Below are 20883 nucleotides of genomic sequence, written 5' to 3'. Positions count from 1 at the left end.
TATCTATCTATCTATCTATCTATCTATCTATCTATCTATCTATCTATCTATCTATCTATCATCTATCTACCTATCTGCCTGCCTATCTACCTATGCATCTCATAGACCATGTTAGATATTGTGAGAGTTTACCTTTAGAAGATGACTATTTTATTTCTAAGAGATAACACTATCTTATTAGCTGTTTGTTTTAGTGTTGGAATAGAATTTTTCACAGTTACACCAGTTAAATAAATAACATTAACAGTCATCAAAGCATTATGAGGAAGATTATCTGCTATGCTACTCAGTGAAGAGGGCAGTAGAGAAGGAAGGGCTGTTTGTTTTCATAAAGCCAGGCTACTGGGTGGGGTTTCTCTGAACATTCTCTGAAAGGCTGGGCTCCTAAAGGGATGTTTTTTTTTCATGGCAAAGAGTACACAAAAAGGGCTACAGAAAATTAAATTAGCTGTAAAGATATTGCTTAGACGTCTAAATTGTTTAATAATGTTACAAAAAGAATTATTTTAGGTTTTGAGAATCCCCACTTACATATATAAATTTTTAATGCAATTAAAATATTTAAAAATCAGTAGAGTGAGGCAGCTTCCCAGTGATTTATGGAAAATTGAGTGTAATAAAGAGGTGGAACAATCATGGCAGAAATTGGGATATATATATACAGGACCTTTATGTCTTCTGGATCATTCTTGCATCTTTCTAATAGCACGTATGCAAACTGTAGTATCTTCCTATGGCATTCAGCACATCTCACACAGAATTGTCCTGGTTCACATGGCTTATCTCCCACACTATGTAAAGTTTCCCAAGTCAAGGACTCTCTTCTGTTATTGTTGCAATTCTAACTTTTAAGTTCAGGGATACATGGGCAGCTTTGTTACAGAGGTAAACTTGTGTCTTGGGGGCTTGTTGTACAGACTATTTTATCACCCAGGTATTAAGCCTAGTACCCATTAGTTATTTTTCCTGATCCTCTCCCTCCTCCAATCCTCCACCTTCCGATAGGCCCCAGTGTGTATTGTTCCCCTTGATGTTGATGTGTCCATATGTTCTCATCATGTAGCTCCCACTTATAAGTGAGAACATGCAATATTTGGTTTTCTTTTCCTGTGTTAGTTTGCTAAGAATAATGGCTCCATCCATGCCCTGGCAAAAGACATGTTCTTTTTTATGGCTGCATAGTGTTCCACAGTGTGTATGTACCACATTTTTTTTATCCAGTCTATCATTGATGGGCATTTAGGTTGATTCTATGTCTTTGCTATTGTGAATAGTGCTGCAATACACAATTCTTGAAGCTTCTCTTACTGAGTTTTACTCAGATTGGATGCTTAACAGGATTTTTTTTGACAGAATGGAAAATTAACATGAAAGGTTTTGTTCATAATATTTACAAAAATTCAGAAATAATTCATGCTTGTTACTACATTTAGTAACCTTAAAACCTCAAATTATCTTATTTACTCTATTATTAAGAATTTGAGATATATATATATATATATCAAAACAGTATTTCTTAAATGGGGATCCTGCATTCTTGTTTAACTATTAATAAATATTTTTAGGGTCTGAGAGTGTTTTACATGTATTAATTTTTTTTAGATTGGGAAGATAATCCAAAATAAATAAGTATCCATTGGTTATATGAGCAAATTATAACTGAACAATTCTACATTATTTCAGTCTTTTTCTTTGGTATTGTATTTTAGGATACAGTTTTGACACCATGGAGAATTATTTTAAATGTTGAGAGCTAATAAGAAAGGAGCGGTGGATTTAATACATAAAGGATGCAGTCATGCAAGTGTAGCCCAAATAACATTGTGGTACACTGTATAAATAGACTTTGAAAATAGTTGAAACAGAGACAAAAGGAGAAGAGAAGTATTACTTGTCCCTGGTTCACTATAGAAACATCCAACTTAAACAAAGGCATGGTATCAGCCAGTACTATATTTCAATCGTGAGTGATACTTTAGTTTCAGCAAAGCAGTATCATTTATTGTAGATGGGAAGCAGCAGAGAGTTTGAATATTACTGGTTTCGTTGTTTTGGAGAAAATGAATTTATAAGTGTGTTTATGTCCCATAATGGAATTAGAACTCATGAATAAGTTAATTTTATTTTTGTACATTTTTAACCAAAAGTTGTAAAAAAAAAAAAAAAAAAAAAAAAAAAAAAAAAAAAAAAAAAATTAATCCGAGGGAGAATTGGTAAATTTTTTCTTCATTGAAGGAATTTAAGAGAATTTGAGAAATACTATTTTAGCACAGTCAAACAAGCTGTTGGCTTAACTGACATGTTATATTTAGGATTTTTTAGAGAATAATATTGTTAAACTTTTTCAAATAGGGCATAACACATTTTATAATATAAAGTTCACCAGTGAATTTAGGAAAACAGGAGCCTAAGAATGTTCTGGGAATTTCAGTTGGTCCAATTAATTGAAAATCATCCTCTAAGTAAGGGCTGTCATTAGCAGAGACAAGGATTCTTAAGGAAGGAAGAAATGGGCTTCTCTCACTGGAAGCCTCATCAGCAGATCTACTGGGTGAGCTTAATCCTTATAGCATGGCTCCTGGGACACGAGCAGATTCACTCAGGGTTTGTGTAAAGTTCAGGGCAGATTAACGGTAAAAGTTCCAAACAAACTCAGAAGACAAGGAAAGACACAAAATCAGACCTAGAAAAATACAAATGTAATGATTATGATGTGTGTGATTATATATGTAATTTCTTCACTGATTCTACAGTTGTCTATTAAATGCCTCATCCATCCATCCATCCAGTCTTTCTATATATTTAGGGGATTACTGATTGCTGTTTTTTTTTTTTTGTTTTTGTTTTTGTTTTTTTTTTTTTTTTTACAGCACACATCAGAGGGAATCTCACAGACTTTAATTCAGAAAAATGTGGGTACAAATCCCAGCATTGCTACTTTCTAGTGATTTCATACTATGAAATGTACTCAATCTCATTTTTCTTTGATGCCTTATCCATAAAATGGAAACAGTTTTAGTACCTGTCTCAGAGGTTGTTGTGGGGACTCAATTACATAATTATATTAACAGACCTGCCACATAATTATATAACAGGCCTGGAATACAAATAAAATAAAAACTTCTAGATAGTCCTTCACCAGCGCATCTTTATTTTCCCCTAGTCATGTATTTTTCTGAGTCTTCTACTTCAATATTTCTACTTTAAAGAAAGAGCAACTGTGATATGCACTAAAGCTCAGCCCAACTAGGCTATTATTATTATAACCATCTGAAAATATAGTTAATCCAATATCACTGATGTTGATGGCTACGTTAATGGACAAGGGAAGTATTTTTTCCCAAGACAAAGATATGAGAGAAGTAAATATTGTCTTTGTTATTTATTTTCTGGCTTCACACCCAATTTCCTGGATGCATAGGTCCTGGACTACCATCTGTTCAAGATTCCGTCCAGCAAGTACCAATTCAGGACTGTCTATTCTAGACAGTGCTCTAAAAGGTATGATAATCCTGTCTAATTCTGAAGACAATTGGTGACATGAAAAATTCTCTTGATTAGACTACATTTTAATTTTCCATTGCTTACTTTTTCTACCTTCTATTCCTGTAGAATACTTTTTTATACTTTCTATTCTTTTTTCTTGCTTTTTCTTCCAAACATATGTGTAAAGTGATAAACAGGACTTAGTTGTTTAGAAGACTAAAGATGAATATAGATTACATATAAATTGGGGAATTATTATTCATTACATGTAATTGAAAGGTAACATTGATCTTCATAGCTGAAAACATTAAACAAACATAAAACTGCTTATTGTAATCTGATATTTTGAAAGGCTCAATTATCTTTCTTTCAAACTTCTAAAATGTTCTGCCACTGGACATTTTTTAGTTTATGTTAGAAATTATCTTAGTAAATAAGTGTATATAATACGTTTTTGTAATCTTTCTCTTGTGAATATTTCATTCTCTCTTTTGTGAATGAATGTCAGGGTTTTGATGTATTTAACAGTAGTTTATGCATTGCAGTGAGACCCTTACATTGGTATTTGAATGTAATTTGCTATTATTTGTTATTATTTTATCATATTGATATTTTATCAATATGATGAGACAATTTCTATAAGTAATAAAAGATCTTATAACATGACTGTAAAGTCATGTCATGGCTATGCATGAGTGACAACTTGGATCTGCTCACAAATCAATTAGAGGAAAACATTAAAAAGGAACCTTTCTAAATAAAATTCATCTCATAATTTCTAAAAATGCTTTTGATTAAAGATTGATAAGAATAAAGGATTTAAATATCTAATCCAGGCAGCAGAGCAATAGACGATAGCAGATCATCACTATCCACGTAAATGCCTGAAGACAAAAAGTGAAATCTGTCTTGAAAACTTTTCCTGGGAAACAAAGACGGGGTCAGTATTTAGAAAAGAGAATCAAAGCAGTCCTCTGGAAACAAAAAAATACCTTTTCTTCGTATTAAGGAAATATATTGGTGGAAACAAATACAGGAGATTAATAGTTTGAGAAACTAATTGAGATATGCTGTCATCCACTGAAAACTACTTGATGAAACCCAAACAGTATCATGCTAAGCTACTTAAACATTTCACCTAACAAATGAATAAACATCACACTGTTATACAAGGTTATTAAGCAACCTTGTATGACAGGTTGTTACAGTAGGCACTTTCCTTTCTTGTTGATGTTATTTAATACACATATTTACACATTGTCCAGATGGGGAAAACTGGCAAAATAATGGATAAAGATAGGCTTGTCCCATTTAGACATTGTTATGATTTACATCAGTATTTTATATAAAAGTAGGTTCTAGTGTCACAAAACCTGGGATCAAATTCCATCTCCATCTCTTACTAGCCAAAAGACCTTGGTTAAGTAAAAATCTCTCTAACCTTCAGATTCCCCATCTGTAAAGTGGGAATGAAAGTAGTATTCATCTTTTGGTGTGTTGTAACAATTAAATAAAATAATATAAATCAAGTGCTTATTTAAATTAGGTACCAGTGTTTTAATCACTCTTGATGTCCTGTTATCACTGAAATCTATGAACATCATTTGACTGACAAAATGTAAGATCTGAAAGTTTTTGTCAGACACAGATGATTATGTCATTTTTCCCAATGAGTACCTCCTTGCTTAAATGCTGGGCCACTACTGGGACCCTAACAAACAATACATCAGGCTCCTGCCACTGATTATTTAAACTAAAAGGTGCATAAATTAAACTTTGCTCTACTGTCGTATCATACTACTCAGCAGTTATAGCCATCATGACCCTCTGTTTTTTTCCCCAATGCTGATTCATGCTGCACCACTGCTATGCTCTTCTGATCACACTATTTGCCACAACAAAAATGTTAAGACAACCTCAGGCTTTGCTTTTAGTACATTTTAAAGTTATTTTGTTATAGTTATCTATCAATATTGCTTGGTTGATGAATAATAAGAGCAACGGAGATGAAACTTTTTCAATGATCCTGGAAGTTTCAACTTGTTTCTGAGTGATATGTAACATTGTTTGTGGACCCATAAGTTTGATTTTGAATTCGTACCCCGTAGTTTTTCAGCAGGACCAGCTATGATTACTTGAACGTGCAAAGGTTCACCAATTAGACTGCGAACAAAAAAATCCAAGCACCTCGGCATAGGCTTGAGAACATATTTTTGTTGATTTCTTTCAGGTTGTTAAGAGAGAAGTAAGAGACAGTGGCTGTAAATTCAACCATATGGAATATAAAAGCCTGTAAATGTTTTAAAAATCTTTGGTATAACAATGTTGTGTTCAAAGAAAACGACAAATAAGCTTACCGTACGCTTGTGGAAAAAGGAAAACAAAACAATTTTAGACAGAATGCTCCTGTCAAGAAAAGGTTTTTCTCAGTAGGGTACAGAATGGTTGCCTAGGAAACCAATACTAATTGCTGCTGCTGATGGAAACTAATCAACAAGGAAAGCACTGTGAGTTTGAAGCACTCTGCTAAACAAAGACCCTAGACGAATTCATAAAAATAGGGAAAGAAGAAAAGTTCTTTGCTTCTACTCCTTGCTCAATTTGGAGAGTAAATGGTTCCTCTGAAACTATTTCCTGTAATCAACTGATGAGGAAATTAAAAGAGCAAATTCTTGGGTTTTTGTTTGTTTGTTTCCCTGGCACCTTTGCATTAATTAGAGGCCAGCATTGGCATGTCTCACCCTAGACAGACTTCTATTAATTTCAGGGGTCACACTGGCCAACGCTACAGCTACAGATCTTTGCCCACCAGCTTTTTTTCCCCCCAGATATTTCTTCTAAAGATTTAGTGATTAAAACAAGGATCAATTTCGTTTATGGGGAAAAATGCATTTGAGGTGAAGTTAGTTAACGAAGACAAATGCATTTAAGATAAAGGAATTATGATGGCACAAAATTCGGCTCTGATGGGTACTTAAATTTAAGAGAATTTATTTTGCACCTGTTATAGACAATGGAGCTATTCTTAGTCATTAGGCGGATACAAAGATGAGTAAGATACGGTGTTCCTACATTTAAATTTTGTTTAAAGAGGGGCAATCTTGTTGAAGGACATGTTTTATTTTTCTTCTTTAAGATTTACTAGTAGTGGCCACAAATGTTGACTGATCCTGCCACAGTCACTCATATGGTCCTCTTCGGAAATGGATTTACAAATTGGTAGACTAGGATTGTGAGTACAGTGTATAATTATAGGATAATTTTCCCTCTCTTGCTCTTTTTTTTCCTGTACCTCCACATACATGCTCAAACCCACAATCTTGTTTAGATTACACCTTAATGTACTCAGATGAAGTCTTTAGAGTTTAATAGAACTGGCCTAGCATTTAAATTTGGTCAAGGAGGAAAATGTAGTAAATTAATACTATTATCAGTGAAAGGAGATCATAGGTTAAAAACACTACATTACGGAGTCAAAAGTAATTAGAAAAGCACAAATCAGAGATAGTACCTACTGGAAAATTTTGCTTCTAATTTTAAGTGCCCAGCTGAAAGTAGGGAAACAGAAAACACATTTATGCAGAAGAAATATCATTACAATTTAGCTTTATATTTATCATGTTCTTGTTAAGGTTTTCTACTGCTGGTGGTATTGGGGGTGTCCAATGGAGTAATGTATTGCATTTTTATGTTGTTTGTGGCCCATATATTACACATTTACTGATTAACTAAGGTTGTAATATTTTATCAATCTTAACTTGAGAAAGAGAAATTTCTAGAGAGGTTTGCTCCCCTGAAATTTTCAAATAGCTTTAACACCAATAAATTGAATCCAATCATCAAGGCACCGAGGGAACTGACAGTACTTTTGGAACTCTGAAATGTTCTGTTTTGAATCTCGTCAAAACTGTTACAATTGTACTATCTTTGTAGATGTGGGGAAATTGGATTATATTCTCTTCTTCATTAAGTCTTAAAATACAAGACATTGCTAAAGGAATGTAGCATGAGACATTTTAAATAATATTAGTGGGAAAATAAAACACCAATAAAACAAAGAGACCTTGAATAAATCCACCCTGAGAAAGAGTAACTGTGAGATAAACAAAATATAAAATATAGTGTGCTGGTAGAAAAGCAATTGTGCGTGTGTGCGCGCACGCGCGCGCGTGTGCGTGTGTGTTTATACACATGTTAGTACTCATGCACATAGAGGTCTGTCCATGCTTTTAAAGTCTCATCTGTATATGGATACCTCACAGGTCTTGGGCACAAGGAGCAAGGCTAGGGTTTCTTATGGAGAAATCAATGCTTCTATAGCTGCAAAACATAGGAATGTCAATGCTGGCCTGAGACAGAGGATATGATGGAAAAAATAATTCAGATTCTAAAAATATGTCATTGGAATAAACTTTTGAAATTAAGTTCTCTATATACCAAGAATAGTCTTTACTAGTTACCTCTGTAAACACAGATCTTTCTTCTAGGAGAAGCTATATTTGTTACAATAAAATGGTAAAGATCAGCAGCTTAAACAACTTTTGTTTGATCCTTCTCGCTCATCCCCAACATAACTTAGCAAATCTTTGGAGGCCCTGTGACCTGGAATCATATGGAATTTAGGAGCCATGTGATAGGAAAAAAATTACTTTGTTCAAAATACATCATAAGGTACACTCAATGGTCACATGGGAAAACCAACATGACTTCTGCATAATTAGATTAAGCCTCCTTATTTTACTTCTTATTAGACTCCTTATTAAAACTCCATAATTGCTTAAACCTCCTTTCTGTCCTATCACCTTTCTAAGAATTCACAAACAGCAGCAATCATCAACCTTATCTGCTTTCTTCTTAGCAAGTTTCTCACTAACTAGTAATGTTGTAAATAAGTGACTGTTCATTTTCTATACCTGCATATTTTATGTCATTATAGCTACAAAAGTATTGTCTGCAAAGATTCTCTCTACACCAGCACCTAAAATGACTTGGCAGACTTTAAAAGTCAATATTAAATAGATATGGTAGTTCTTCATAATTTTCAAATCATAACTGAATATATAATCAGGTAATCATGTTTTAGTAATCTTATGGGGGGAGGCACAGTAAAATCAATTACACTATGAACTTCTGAAAACTGAAATACCTACTTATAAAAAAGAAAAAGAAAGTAAAGTAAATTTGAACCATCCTACTATTCTTTCTTTAATAATGCTGTTAAATAAAAGCTCAGCCACAATCAAAGAGAAGGGGAGCACCATCACTGAAAAAATTCTAAATATGTAAAATTGATGATAGTTAAAACACTTTCTGCCAGACCTGTAAGTAGCAAAATCAAGAGACTTTACAAATCTTCTTTTTATAGCAAGAAGTGCAAGGTCAACAGCATTTTTGTATTTGATGCCATTATGATAGTACAAAGCAAAGACTTTAATAGAATTTTAAAATTTCTTCATGCCAAAAATATTCTAGAATAAAGATGATTTCTTTTAGGTTCTGTATTGATAAATGCATCACATGCAAAATATTATTAAATACATTTCCTAATTTTAATTCTTCATTATGTAAGACAAATAAAAAACAAATAATAATTTCAAAAGCACCTTGAGAAATTTGCAAATAACATACCAATCTTTAGAAAACATCTCTGGGATGTTTGTTGAAATAAAATTTTACGTTGATGATTTTGCTTCAATGTTGTTTATTTATGTCATTTTCTGAAACTGCGTCTCTCGACTGTATTGCTTCTCATTGATAGCAAGCACACCTCTAGAAGTACCTTCAAAGCATGAATTCCATCTCTATTATACCTATACTTGCCAAATAACTCACTCTTTACTTGAAGACAATGAAGTTTTATATCAGAATAGAAATGATATCTAGAAGCATAAAACTGTAATTTGTTACTGTGATAGCTCTGGTTGTCCTATTGTAGGAGCCCAGAAGAAAGAGAAAGGTAGGTAAAATTTGATGGAGTGGTAGAGTTGAGAAAAATGTAAGAACAGGATGCTATCTAGGTAGGTAGCCTGATATAGGGCAAGGAAATTAAGCTTTGTAATGGGATTTATGGCGGGATTTTAGGCATATGAGCATATGCCTGCTGACTTGAAGAAAATGAAGAGATGGGATTGGCGAAGCAGATAGAAAAGTGCTGAAGTCATGTTTCACTTACTTTCTAATTCTGCATAGGGCTGGTCCTAGGTAGGCAGATATTACTATACACCTACAACATACTTGGTCTACAAAGAGAGCTTCATTTGGAATGAGAATCACAATCTTATGGAATAGATACGTGGGGCTTGCTGAGGATATGGAAAATCAGATTTCATTAAAAGGCTTTGAAATTTTTAGGAAAATATTACAATGAAAATTCAGTTTACTATGATAATATATGAAAAATATATTATTTTCTTCCCAACATAGAAGGAAATTTTCTAAATCAGGACTTGTACCTTTGTTTTCCAAAATGAACTTACAATTTCAGTATTTCATGTACAGGAGCCCTGATCATGAAGCAGTTGACCAATTCTTGGTTGTAAGAATATGCCTAAAAATAGCTTGGTTTCTCAGATTCCTTTCCTTTTCCTTTGCTAGTTTATCAGTCATTTTTCTCCCAACTTTTACAGAGGCCACCCCCTCCAAAAATATTTTATGTGAGTTTGTAGTTTGGGTTTATTTTCTTAAAAAAAATTGTAAAAGTAAAAACTCTCATGAAAGTAGAGAACTTTGTTGTTTTTGCTCTTTTTCTTGGATAGTTCTGAAATGCACACACGAAACAAAGAGGCAGGAATGACATGATCTGAAAACAACTAGAAGGTGATCTTTTGATCACTATAGAAAGAGTAGTATGGTTTTAATGCAATCATTATGTTAATTAAAGTGTCTTACCTGAAACTTTATAGCATAAAATACAAGAAATACCTCAACATTTTAAATAGAGTTTAGAGTGTCCAAAATACTCTTTTAAAGGCAAATTTCATGTTTTCATTTTCCCACAGAACTGATAAAGAAAACCACTTTCTATTTACATAGTGTAGTTTTTCCACATTCAGTTGTATCAAAGAACACAGGGAAAAGTTGAAACTTACCATTATTCAAGCCTCGGGAGACTCAAGCATTTCTAGTTAGAATTGAAGAAATGCTCAATATTATAAAATTTACTTTAAAATAAGTATAATTTGGGGGAGTTTTTTTCTTCACATCAAAAAAATTAAATTCAAACTTATCTAGTAATTCCATCATAAGATGATAAATTGTCAGCTAGAGTAATTTATGTTCACCCTTAAAGAGTGAAATCCAACTAGAAAGGGAACCTGTGTCACCAAAATAGCCAACTCCTTGAGCAGTATTTTTGATGTTGTATTAGGATCATATGTGCAAGTTAAATGTGGTCTGCAGAGCATTTCATAACACATTTTTCTTCAGGATGGCAGATACTTACATGAGAGCAGGGGACTACAGTTATCCGAACTGAATGAACTTCCTCTTTTAAAATGTGACTTTTGTTAAGTGTCTACTATATTTGCTTCAAACTCAATTATTTGCTTCTTTTCTTATAGCAATCAGGACTTCTAAAAATCTAGATGAGAACTGGCTTGGAGAAAATAAATATCTTACATGCGTTGTGATCTACACCAAGTTAGTGCAATATTTGGAGAAAAAGCCACTTTCCCCAGGTCAGCATTTGTGTTCCAGTAAAGCTCGAAGGAAAGCAAGTTTATTCCAATTTTTTTAAAGCTTTAGTCACAAATCTCTATTTTTCAAGCTGATGAGAAAAACAACCAAAGTCAATTTTTAAAGAAAGACATGAATAAACATGGGCTGAAGATGCAAAATGCAATAAGGAGAAAAAGTATCCTGTGAATTGATTTATTTTTTTAAAGCGCTTATAAAAGTAAGTTGATAATTATTATTGCTATTATTAGTTTCCTCCTTGCAGAAGAATTTCACCAAACACTGAGATACTTAACGATTAGATTTAGAAAATGTAAATGGGAGCATTTTCATTCAAATATGTCAAAGGAAAAAAGAAAATTATGGATCACAGGAAGCTTTTTATTAAGTGAAAAATGAAAACTAAAATGAAACTAAGGAATTATATTTAACTGAAATCACAATATTTTCCTAAAGTTAACGTATAAATTTCCTAATTTGATATGAAAATGTTGTTTACTATCTAAGAACTCATTTGCAAATAATTTTATAGACTCAAAGATGAAATAGAGAAAATAAAGGGCATTGGTGACATTTGGTCTTTAAAAATAGGATACATAATATCTTTCCAAGATGATACTGGTATACTCCTTTAATGGAGGCACATATTAAATCCATGACTTAGAATATCCAAATGCTTTAAGATTTAGATTGCCCATTTGTCAGAAATGAGATTTACTTGAGCTCCTCACCTAGAACAGCACAGCAATCCTTATTTATAGTCAGAGGATCAAAAAGGACATGCATTATAGAGTTCCATCTACAGGATATTTCACTGGCATTTTCAACCCAAGCCAATTATTACACTGGCCTCAATTCTGCAGAAATGAACATGAAAATTTTTTCTGTATCTGTGTATTTCTTAACCACTATATTATCTTTTAAAAAGTTCATTTATCTGGACTTTTCATATTATTTTCAGTTCAGTAATTTTCATCATCAAGAAAATATCTCCAACTTGATATCTTACAGCTATCGTCAGTCAAAGATATATTTTCTTTACTCCCAACTCTCACTCCCAATTTCAGAACAAGTTAAGTCTTCCACTATATATTTTCACTACAGTATTTTGGAGTTCCTACCTAATTTCTTTCTGTCCTAACCAACAGTTCTAAAGTCCTTACTTTGAATCTCGACTGTTTTCAGTTTCTTGATTTACCTCTTCATTCTCAGTTTTCCTTTCTTTCTTTTCCTTTCCTTTCTTTTCTTTTATTTTGAGATGGGGTCTCACTCTGTCACCAGGCTGGAGTGCAGGGGCTCGATCTCAGCTCACTGCAACCTCCACCTCCTGGGTTCAAGCGATTCTCCTGCCTCAGCCTCCTGAGTAACTGGGACTACAGGCGTGCACCACCAAGCCCAGCTAATTTTTGTATTTTTAGTAGAGACGGGGTTTCACCATGTTGGCCAGGATGGTCTTGATCTCCTGACCTCATGATCTGCCTGCCTTGGCCTCCCAAAGTGCTGGGACACAGGCGTTAGCCACAGTTTTCCTTTCTAACATAGTTTTTCCTGCAGATTTATTGTGCACAATGTAGCATAAATTTTGTAGACCATTTTGTTTATGTGATTTCCATTCTCACAACTATATATGGATACTCTCTCTTTTTCTTCTTTTTTTTTTTTTTTTTGAGACAAGGTCTCACTCTGTTGCCCAGGGTGGAGTGCAGTGGCATGATCTCAGCTCACTGTAACCTCCACCTCCTGGATTCAAGCAATTCTTGGGCTGCAACCTCATGGGTAGCTGGTATTACAGGTGTGTGCCACCACGCCCAGCTAAGTTTTGTATTTTTAGTAGAAGCAGGGTTTCACTATGTTGGCCAGGCTGGTTTCAACTCCTGACCTCAAGTGATCCGCCCGTCTTGGCCTCCTAAAGTGCTGGGATTACAGGCATAAGCCACCACGCCCAGCCCTCTCTTCTTTATATTAATTTAAAAAATATGTACTAGCACATACTTATTATAGAAAATAAGCACTGTGTTATATACAAAAAGGAAAAGAAAGATGAATGAAGTACAGGTTCTACCTCAAAGCATTTCCAACCTAGTGACTGGAATAAAATCAAATAACAAGTAACCTCAGTAAAATGATTGCTATGATCAATGGCATTAGCAAGATATAAACATGGTACTTGGGGGTGTTCAGAAGAGGAAGACTCATTTGAGAGAATAAAATCAACAACAGCTCTTTATCTTTAATGGTAGACTTCTGAGAACCTTTGCTGTAGGGTGGTACCCTTCCAAAACGTTTTTCCTATGACTTGTTGCACAATGCTGCATGGGAATGAAAACACCATAATGTAAACTTGCCCATTTACATTCGGCAAATGTAACGTGTCACAAAAGAGAAAATTTTAGACCAATCAGAGGACTGATCATTCATCCTGGAGATGTTTTGCAAGAATCAGAGGTGCTCATATGCCAGCATCACTTTGACCTGTGTTTCCAAATTAAAAATATGGATTTTCAGGATGCTAAGCTGAATCATATGTATTTAGGATGATTTTTCTCTGAATCTTGATATCTCCTTTCTTTTCTATTTTTGCCTAATGCCTTCTTGCATATTCCTGAAATTGACTGTATTTTACTCTTATTTCTGTGTTCCAATAACCACTCAGCATTTGCAAAAATTGTTAAAAGCATTGTTAAAAGTTGCATGAGAACCTATAACATATGCTTTCCCCTTCCTTTGCTCATCAGCTTGGCTGGTTTTTGAATTGTATTTTCTATGAGTGTTGCTGAATGGTGACTCATTCAGTGAGACGAGCTACACAGTGAGCCGGCAGGACACGGTTTAGTGTCCTTTTCCCCCAGGACTCACGATGCCAGGTCAGATAATGCTGAAGCTACCAGGTCTGCAATGCAGCACCAGTTGTTCTGTTCATCCTCTCCTGATATGATTTCCAGACTCCCCTGACAGTCAAAGCACGTGCTTTATGTAATGTACTGGGGAGCAGTGAAGTGTGAGGGAATGAGAGGAACAGAAAAAGGCTTGACACACTGAAGCAGAAAGAGTCAGTTTATCTCAATAGCGTGGAGGGGAAAAAAGAGGAGTGATAACTGCGAGGTACTCTCCAGTCTACTTACTAACCTCCCAACCGCAATAAAATCAAACCCAATGCTAAACCGCAAGGCAGCATTTGGCATACGGTGGCAGAGATCTTTCTCAGACATGTAGAAGTAATATAATCAAAGAATATATACGTGTATATATATATATTTCACACTTAAAAACACACTATTGCTTGATAAGAAATATATTCTCAAGATATTTGAGCAATTTATTTGTTCAAAACCATTAGATTTTTTATCTTATCTTTTTTTCTTTTTCTCTTTTGTGAGGAGAAAATACTTCAAAATATAACAAAGGACAGATAAAGGCCATGCATAATCCTAACCAAAACAAAGGCTTAGACAGTCCAAAAATGGATATAGAAGACTCACTTCCATTACTTATTACTTTCATCTGTTCACTAAAAATAAAAAAGCATTTAAGAATTGTTTATTATTTTTATCTAAATGGAGGTTTTTTTAATCTCAAAAAAATTGAAAAACGTTAAAAGAAAAATATGATGACAAACATGACAGCAAATTAGAGGAGAGAAAACTTAAGATCATGGAAAATACAGGATGAGAGAAAGGTCAAGTAAAAATTACAATGATAATTAAATTATATTTGCACTTAAAAACAAACTAGAAAGAATAATTTTCACGAATAGGTCTGAATTGTCATTGGCACAAATCTGTTGCATTAAGATTCAAATGCAACAGAATAATTTTTAAAATGTCAGTGGACCAAAACATCTGAAAAAATACTTTTTTGTGTGTGTGTGCTTGTGATGTAGTTCTGACATTTAGCACAAAGCAAGACAAGAAACGAGACTGATTTCCACAGTGCATGGGAGGAATTTTCTTGAGGAACACACATAGAAGTATATGTTAATGCAATTAACCTCAGTTTTTAAATACCCTATTATATTGTGTTAGATAGAGCCTTGCTCTTCACAAGTTGAAGTGTTTGTAGGCAATTAAAATTCCAAGGAATAAAATCATACCTCAATTTGTTGAGTCATAGGGTTTAATGGAAACAAGTCTTGAGAAACCAAGTCTTCCTCATATTTCGATTCAGAATTACCATCTTAAGAAAATCTCATCCTACCTTAAGACTTGACTAAAGAGCAAAGACAGATTTTTATGGGACAAAGTACCTTATAACTGTACAATGAAACAAAACTTTACCTGACGTTGTTTTTTTCCTCTAATTTGTAAAATATCAAAAGCTCTGGCTGGCAATACCTGCTATATACAACCTCATATTGTATCAAGAATAAAAGACACAATTCTTTATTATAGTATCCATATAAGCTAGCCCTAAATTAGGTTCAAATCCTATTCATCAACAAGCCAAGCCAAATATTATGATTGAAACTAATCCCCACAACCAGCTTCACCTAGAAGAGAGACCACATAGGACAAAGCAAACGTGACAATACAAACCTCGTGGAACTGCCTTTTCTATCAATCCTTGTCTTTCTCACTCTTTCTAGCCCCAGATGCCTAACCTTTAGAAGGAAAACACTGAAAAGATCCCCATTTTCTGTCCTCATCCATCGGTGCCACCAGGCCCAGATGCTTCGCAGTGAGGCTGTGTGGTTTTCTGCAGATCCACCCTTGAATGCTAAATAACTGTTCTGCACACTCCTCTCTCTGCGGAGCTCAGGGAAATGGCAGCCAGAGCAATGAGTGGTTGGCATGGCAACTAGGAAGAAAATCTGCAACCTCTCGCATTGTTAGGCGAGCTTGTTTATTTGCTTGGGGGGTTGGTGGATGGCTTTAGTCATTTTGCAGGAGAAATGGCTCAGTGCTATTCTGCTCTGCATAAGTTAATATTATATTACATAGAATAGGCCATATTTTAAATGGGATGCTGACTCCTATTAGTAAATCGCGAAATCTAGAAATGGAGGCAGGGGAGAAAGAGAGAGGTGAGAAAAGGTAGGTTTGAATCTTCTGAGATTGAAAAGCAGAACAGAGAGAAAAGCTTTATTAAAGGCATATTCAGCTTTTTGCATGTGAGAGCTGCCAAACTTTTCCTTCATGTGTTTTCAAACTTAATAATTGCAGCAACAATAAATGTATATAACTGAGTGTTGGTCACTTGGCTGCTGGAGTTATGTGGATGTGATAGTGCAGGACCAGGCTTTAGACGACATAGCTCCCATGGTGAGCTCTCTGAAAAAAGTGACAACGCAAAGCCTGGAAAAGCTTTTCCATTCCTGCCTCTTTGGCAGTGGGTAGGTCTGGATAGTATGCCTGGAAATGATGAGGAGACAAAGGAATCCTGGTAAATTGTGGGGAGTAGAGTGAGGAATTGCCTTTTAATCTTTACATACATTTACCCAAGGAGATTGCTGATACTGGCTTTTGATGGTCACGTAGGCACTTTCTACTCCCTGACCAGCATTTGTTGTTGTTGTTGTTGTTGTTTAGATGAGTCTCATTCTGTCACTCAGGCTGGAGTGCAGTGGTGTGATCTCAGCTCACTGCAAGCTCCGCCTCACGTGTTCACACCATTCTTCTGCCTCAGCCTCCCGAGTAGCTGGGACGACTGGCGCCTGTCACCATGCCCAGCTAATTTTTTGTATTTTCAGTAGAGATGGGGTTTCACTGTGTTTGCCAGGATGGTCCCGATCTCCTGACCTCATGATCCGCCCACCTCGGCTCCCACTGTGCTGGGATTACAGGCGTGAGCCACCGCGCCTGGCCTGTGACCAGCATTTTTCTACTAGTGTTCACAGCACTGTACTTTAAGATAGTAAAAAATCACCAAAGCTTGACTTTAAATACTTTAAAAATGTTTTGGTATCAATAAATATCTCAAAATTGCCTCCCTTTTTTCTCTACTCAGATTGAAAACTAGGAATAAAGTTATGATATCATATCACTTAAAATTACATGAATGTGGCAGTTCTGGAATAGAAGAATTGTCTGCTTTGCCTGTAATTGATAACTGCTGCAACTAACTGCTGTTCTAAATGTGGCAGACAGGGATGATGGAAAGAGCACTGGTCTGTAAGGCAAGAGACTTGCATTCTGGCAGTAGTCATGTGATCTACTGTGAAAAGTCATCTCACTGGTGCCTTCCAGATTTCAATCATATCATCCACAACTGCGACAGAAAAGTAGCGGACTTCACCACTGTTTTCTAATAAAGAAAAAATCCTGACATTTGCAAAATTAATCCTGAGAGCAAGAAAAATAAAATACACTCATCTAAAAAAGTCTTGAAAGCTTTCACAATGAGCAGCATATTTATAAAGCCAAGTAAATTATAAACGATAGAAAAAAATTCATACCACTTCTTGAGGGTGGGACAATTGAGAAGAGAGGAGCATGAAATTCCTGAACACTGTGTCACAATTCACCTCTCTCACTTTCCTACTGTGTAATACTGGGCAAGTTGCTCAGCCATTCTGTGCCTTGGTTGTCTTATTTGTAAAAAGAAGACACTAATGACAGATATCCTCATGGAAATTGCAAAAAGATGAAATGAGATAAAAGATATGATGGTGCTTTATAAACTGAAGAGCACTACTGCAGCTTGCAATTCTATACACATTTCTAAGCTATATATATTATATATGTATATATATTATATACATATAGGAAATATACATATAAGGAAAACACTGAAAAGATCCCCATTTTCTGTCCTCATCCATCGGTGCCACCAGGCCCAGATGCTTCGCAGTGAGGCTGTGTGGTTTTCTGCAGATCCACCCTTGAATGCTAAATAACTGTTCTGCACACTCCTCTCTCTGCGGAGAGGATATAATATATGTATATATATTATATATATATATTTTTATATATTTCCATAATAGTTCTGTAAGCAATCCTTGAGGGATGAATAGAAATTAGAATTTTTTTTTCCTCCTTTAGATGAAAAGTGAGCAACAGCAAAATTATTACTTTTTTAGAGCAAGGTCAGAAACAGAAGCACCACTTTGTTTGCATATCCCTGTTTTTGCTGCTAGAAAGTGCCATATTCCAAATGATTCTATAAACAGGCACAGTAAAGATAGGATTTGATATAATACTATTAAGGGAATACTAGATGAAGTGAAAACCAGTGTAACTACACTGTTAAGTCACACGCACAATGATTACGTAAATCAATTGCTTTTCTCCCTTAAAATTTGAAAGGTCACTTCCCATTTTCTAAAATAATTTTCCAGTCAATATTTTACAAATTTTACAAATAATCCCTTTGCCCTCTTACAAGATCTTGATACAAGTTCTAATACGAGTTTGGGCCCCAACCCTGTAACTGAAACTTAAAGACAAGGTTCCTAATTATCTTCAGAGCTGAAACTCTGTGGGGACCAAAATGCATTCCTCTTGCTTTCTTCAATAAAGATAACACAGAAAAGAATTATTACAAGCCATTACTCTTATTATTTACGCTTTGGAAAGCAATTTTAAAATGATGCTTTAACTTAAATGTAAGACCTGAAGCTATAAAAATCATAGGAAAAAAGCCTAGGAAAAACTTTTCTGAACATTGGCCTAGGCAAAGAACTATAATGACTAACACCCCAAAAGTAAATGCAACAAAAACAAAAATAGACAAATGGGACTTAATTAGATTAAAAAGCTTCTGCACAGAAAAAGAAATAACCAATACAGTAAACAGACGACCTACAGAATGGGAGAAAATATTTGCAAACTGTGCATCCAACAAAGGACTAAGGAATTCAAACAACACAACATGAAAAAAAAATCCTCATTAAAAAGTGAGCAAAGGACATGAATAAACATTTCTCAAGAGAAGACACATACAAATGGCCAAATAGGTATATGAAAAAATGCTCAACATCACTAATCATCATGGAAAAGCAAATTAAAACCACAATGAGAGATCAACTTACACCAGTTAGAATGGCTATTATTAAAAAGTCAAAAGACAACAGATGTTAACAATGATACAGAGAAAAGGGAACTCTTAAACAATGTTGATGGGAATGTTAAATTACTACAGCCTTTATGGAAAACGGTATGGAGATTTCTCAAAGAACTGAAAATAAAACTACCATTCCATCCAGCAATCTCACTACTGGGTAGCTACCCAATGGAAAATAAATCATTATATCAAAAAGACACCTGCACTCATATGTTTATTGCAGCACCACTCACAATAGCAAAGGTATGAAATCAACCTAAACATCCATCAGTGGATGACTGGATAAAGAAAATGTGGTGTAGATATACAACGGAATACTATGCAGCCATAAAAACAGAATAAAATCATATCCTTTGCAACAACATGGATGGAACTGGAGACCATTATATTAAGTGAAATAACTCAGAAAGAGAAAACCAAATACCATACGTTCTCACTTATAAGTGAGAGTTAAATAATGAATACACATGGACATAAAGATGGAAATAATAGACACTGGAGACTCAAAAAGTGGGGAGAGTGGGAAAGAGTTGAGAGCTGAAAAATTACCTATTGAGTACAATGTTCACTATTCAGATGATGGGTCCACTCAGCCCAGACTTCACCCCTATGCAATATATTCATGTAACAAAAATGCACTTGTACCCCCGAATCCATGAAAATAAAAATTTAAAAAAACAAAGACAAAGATAAAAATTACACTTCAGACTTATTATAACAACAGCTTTCCTAAGTGGCTAGATGATTAATAGTTTCTCATTTCTTTTTTTCATGCTTCTGTGGCATGGCTTCTAAAAAGGACACTTCAGTGGTAAGAAAAAATCTTAAAGAATGAAAAAATTATGCTATAGTTGAGCAACCTATTCTATCTTTCTATGGATAGTTTTAAATCATAAAGAAAGGGACAAAATCTAGATTTTTATTAACATTATTTTTTTGAGACAGGGTCTTGCTGTGTCACCCAGGCCAAAGTGCAGTGGCCTGATCACAGCTTACGATAGTCTCAATCTCCCTGGGCTCAGGTGATTCTCCCATCTTTGCCTCCCGAGTAGCTGGGACCACAGGTGCGTGACATCACACCCGGCTAATTTTTGTATTTTTTTTTCTTTTTTTTTGGAGATGAGGTTTTGCCATGTTGCCCATGCTGGTCTCAAACTCCTGGACTCAAGCAATCTGCTCGCCTCAGCCTCCCAAAGTGCTAGGATTACAGGTGTGAGCCACTGCCCTCAGCCAATTTAAATTATTATTGCCTTCTAACATTATCCACTCTCCCACCCTCTGGTGTCAGTGCATAAGATCAAGGATACACTGACTATGGGTTTGCATCTTTAAAAATTATGGTTGCCCATAATGAAGATGAACATCGAAGGAGTGGACGGGGGGAAAAAGTAAGGATCTTGGTTGAAGTGAGCCCACTCTGATGAAGGAGAAAAGGGGGAAGAAGATGACGATTGCAATTTATTTATCATGTGATCATATTTATATAGATGGTTAAAGAGAAACAACCTTGGAAAAAATATTATTTTAAAATGCAAAGAGAGGATTATAGCAAAAAAGGAAAGTAGAAGAAAGATTTTTGGATTTAATCGGTAATGTCCTGGATACTACAACATACAGCTATGGACCTGATGTCACTGAGAAATGCTTCATGCTAACAGTGTCCTGAGAACTATTCATTACAGGGAAAAATGTAATACACTTGTAGATTGTATAAAACAGTGAGCT

The 20883-nt window shown here is 34.9% G+C and overlaps 1 protein-coding gene across 8 annotated transcripts in view; it reads right to left on the bottom strand.

The window, feature by feature from the left end:
• MAP2 (microtubule associated protein 2) overlaps positions 1-20883 on the bottom strand; it is a 310609-nt gene that overhangs the window by 58199 nt on the left and 231527 nt on the right. For 7 of the 8 annotated variants that reach the window (XM_031936513.1, XM_031936515.1, XM_031936518.1 and 4 more), the window contains exon 1: positions 15693-15875. The exons of the other annotated variant lie outside the window; for it this stretch is intronic. The gene's annotated coding sequence lies outside the window, so the exon portion shown is untranslated. Of the gene's footprint in view, positions 1-15692; positions 15876-20883 lie in introns of those variants that run through there. 8 annotated transcript variants of the gene reach the window in all.

This window comes from Piliocolobus tephrosceles, chromosome 11 (assembly GCF_002776525.5).
Source record: "Piliocolobus tephrosceles isolate RC106 chromosome 11, ASM277652v3, whole genome shotgun sequence".
NCBI lineage: Eukaryota > Metazoa > Chordata > Mammalia > Primates > Cercopithecidae > Piliocolobus > Piliocolobus tephrosceles.
The sequence above is the reverse complement of the archived record's forward strand: the minus strand, read 5'-3'. Positions and strand labels throughout refer to the sequence as shown.